Consider the following 4,270-nt stretch of genomic DNA (forward strand, 5'->3'; position numbering starts at 1 on the left):
ACCGACCCTCCTCAGACCGACCCTCCTCAGACCGACCCTCCTCAGACCGACCCGCCTCAGACCGACCCTCCTCAGACCGACCCTCCTCAGACCGACCAGCTTTCATTCACAGAACTCAGAACTAAAAACTTTATTTGATCTTTATTTTGATTTTTATTATTTTATCTACAAGAAAACAAAAGAAATATCAGTAAAATCTGTCCCTACATGTCTATCTGTCCTTACATGTCCGTCTGTCCCCACATGTCCCATCTGTCCCCACATGTCCATCTGTCACTTAAGTCTGTCAACCCCAGCAGCCGGCTGTTTTTACCTCCTGAGTCTCAGGAGAGTCAAACCCGGACACTGACGGCACTAGGTGAGAGTTTTGGCAGCCATCATGTAAGGAGCTACATGCGTCTCTCTGCACTGTCTACACGTGGACACGCTGAGTCATCCGTCCATAAGAGCTCAGAAAAACACTTATTTCACTTAAATAAACACAAATAAATCATAATGTGAAATCAGGAGACATATTGTTCTGGAATGAGCCTCTCAAAAGGCCGACACAGACCAAACTGGACCAGAACCGGTCTGCTGCCGGAGTCTGGAGTTCATTTTACTGAGACTCAAAACTCAAATATATTTATAGAGTTTACAGCTTTTATTAAACTTTAATGCCATGTTGAAATGCTACAGACATGTTAGTGGTTCACCTTTTTTTCCACGAGAAAAAAAAATATTTGTACATTTTCTTCTAAATTCATCCAAACAAAACCAACGTCAGTTTCAGCTCGACAAAGAGAGATTAAAAACAGATTTTCAACCTTGAGGCTGGTTTTCAGAGGCGGGGGGAAGAGCGCGTCCTCAGAAACCTGGCACAAGAAGCTGGGTTTTGTTCAGAGTGGAAAACATTTTCTGGTTTGGATGTAAATTGTTTGGAGCGGCTGTTGGTGCCCTCAGAGTTCAGCTCTGATTAGAAACCGGGTTTGAAGCGTCTATTCATCCGGGCTGAATGGGAACTGGAGCTTTGCTATCAGAGTTGCTCGATTTGCATCATAATAACTGGACGTTTGCTTGTCAACCTGGTTGGTTCTGGGAAGGAAACAACAGAGGTTTGGGGTTTTTTTCAGGCGCAGCGTGAGTAAAAAACCAAGGAGTTCTGAAAAATCTGAAAAGAAAATCTCTAAAAAGCTGCAGAGGTTTGGTTGAGGAGTTGCAGACGAGCGAAATGTAAAATATAAAGTAAAAAGCATCTCAGCTGTGCAGGTTTCTAACGAGGTTCTTTGTCCATTAATTTCACAATAAATTAATCTCGATCAAAGTCACAGTTTGGGTCTGACTGCTGACAAACAGGAGAAAAAACAAAACTAAATTCAGGGATAGTTTAAGTAACCACGCTGCCATGTTTACAGTTTTACCCAGAACTGTTGGGATTGAAGCCTGTGGGCGGGGCCTGGCAGAGGCTTAGGCCCCGCCCACAGGGGGAACTGTCTGCTTGGGAACACGGCGCCGTTTCTCAAATTCTCTTCATCCACATGGAAACGCAGAGAACGAGCCAGACGCTGCAGGAGCTCTGCCGAGCCTGTAGGTGGCGCTGCGAGAAGACTCCGTGTCCCCTCAGAGGACTGCTGGAGCTGCGTCAGTCCACATACGAGGACACGATGGACCGTTTTCAGGCCCAAAATATGTCAACAAAGACAATCATGTCAATCATGAAACACGTTTATGAATTTCTTTCAACAGTCTGATCACAAAACTCTGATTTCTGCACAAAACTGGTTTCAACATCTGGAGGAAGTTGGTCAAAGTAATCATACGACCTGAGTGGAGGAAACTGCGTCTGAGCTGACTGTTTTTTTTTTTAAATTATTGATGGATTGCTCATTTAGAACAGCTGAGTCAGTCCCTTAAAATGGCCGCCACATGGGGCACGACCTGCAGCCATGTCATCGGGGTCGTAGGTGAGGTTTGTGTTTCCATGTGGACTGAAGGCTGAAACGATAAGAAACTTTGTGAAATGGCGTTCCCCCCTCACACACACACACACACACATTGATCAGGATTATCAGCTGTGATTGATGAAGCTGCTGAGGAAGCAGCAAGGCCGGGTCGACCCGGCTGTAATTTCATCAGGAGCTGAGCGAGTTCGACTCGTATAAATCTCCTTTGTAAGCAGCTGAAGCTCCGACAGCGACAGGAGGGTCGAGTCAGAATCAGAATCTGTAAAAAGGTCTAGATCTGATGGATGGAGTCAAACTCAGACTCTGAGGGTCGATGACCAAACACGGACTAAAACTCAAATAAACATCTGAAACAAACGTTCTTACACTTTAAAGGGGGAATAATAACTGTCAGGCTTGAAATATGAGGTTTTATTTGTTACTCAGAGGAGGATTAAGCTGAAACAGATAAACATTTTAAAGGTTTACTTCAAATATTAAACAGTTAAAGCACCGCTGAGTAAAGTGTTCGACCGTAAACACGAGAATCTGGGCGTTTTTGAACATTTTTGGCAAGGAAATAATCAAAAGTAGAGAGTTTTAAGCCAAAAAAACCCCAAAGGACCAGTTTGAAAGTTCAGCTCCCTGTTTCTGCAGGATGAAAAACCTGAAATCCTTTTTTTAATGGAGAGGATTTTAAGCTGTGTGTTTGTTACAGGAGTATTATTATTAGGCTTATTATTCCGTTTTTTTACATTTTATTATATTCCCTTTTTTACATTTTATTATTATCAATGAACATCACGTGGTCTGGGGATAAAATCCAGCCTCATCAGCAGAGATTAAATAGATAAAAACTGACATAATTCTACTTTTGCTGCGACAAACTTGAATCTTTTCGTCTCTGAGAGCAGCTTAGCTCCTGGCTTCTTTAAGCTCAACAACTGAGCCATTCTTGGTGGTTTCAGACACTTTTGGGACGGTTGTAAAACTGTAAAAGATGCTTGAAATGAGAGAAACAAGTGAATAAAGAGGTTTAATAAAACAGGACCTCATCTTTAAACGGCTTATTTCAGAGCGTTTTCTGCCTGACAGCAGAGATAATCAGTTTTCTTCTCTTTCTACAGGTGGAAGGAACCGCTTCTGTTCCTTTTATGAACCTTTTAACCATAGAAATGTCATTTAATGAGCAGCAATCTTCTCTCTTTTAAAGTTTTAACATAAAGCAGCTGAATAAATGGATCTCTGAGGGGTTTTAACCTTCGATGAGCCGACGGTCGTCCTCGTTAAGCCTTCAGTTTTATTTATCCGGACTCACGCAGAGTTTGTTTTTGCTGCTTTAAGAATCATCGGTGTGTTTTATCGTCATAAAAACAGAAACCTCAGCAGGAAGAGCTTCGGTTTTCTGGTTTTCTTCAGAGGTGAAAATATGACAACAGCTTTCGAAACAAATCAAAGAAATTTAAATCTGCTTTTTTACATGTTTAGTGTTTCAGAGCTGTTTTAAATCAGGTTGTTTTTATTATTTTATTTTCACTCATTAGTTTGATTTTATTTGATCATTTGTCTTTTGTTTTATTATGTTTTTGGAAATTTCGTTCATACCAAGCTTTAAATATAGTTTTTATTTTACTAACAAACTGTTGTTTTGATTTTGTTTGTTTATTATTCTAGACTTTTATTCATTATTTTCTCTTGTAATGCTTATAATTTTAATAAATATATTATTTTTCCTTTTCAAACAACAGCTTTTGTGTTGTAATCATCATATTTTTGGCTTATTATTAGACATTTCTTATTTTATTAATTGTTTTTGAGTTTAATTTATAAAGACAGGATTATTTTATTTTGTAAAATGTAAGTTTTTAACTTTATATTTTCTATTTTTATTCAAAGTTTTGACTTGTTAAACAAAATCTTTTTAGCGCATAATTTCGTCCTTTATATATATAATATTTTTTAGACAGTTTAATTTAATATATTTGAGCCAATATATCTATATTTTTTGTGTTTTTTATAATACCTGTCATTATATCTCTTTAAGACATAATTTTGACTTTGTATTTCCAGTTTTAAATCAAAGTTTAGACTTTATTTAGTAATTTATAATTGGAATGTCTAATTTGGGCCTATATGCATGTTACTTTTATTTCATTTAACATTTTTCTAATACATTTGAGCCATTATATCTATAATTTTGTAAATTTTTATAAATAATCTGACCATATTTTGAGTCTTTTTTATATAATTCTACCTTTAAATAGTTTATATTGGTGTTTAATAGTTTTAAAGTGAGTTTTTATAACGTATAAATGTTTAAAGTTTGACTTATTGTCAAATATTTAATA

This window comes from Kryptolebias marmoratus, linkage group LG23, assembly GCF_001649575.2.
Source record: "Kryptolebias marmoratus isolate JLee-2015 linkage group LG23, ASM164957v2, whole genome shotgun sequence".
Classification (NCBI taxonomy): Eukaryota; Metazoa; Chordata; class Actinopteri; order Cyprinodontiformes; family Rivulidae; genus Kryptolebias; species Kryptolebias marmoratus.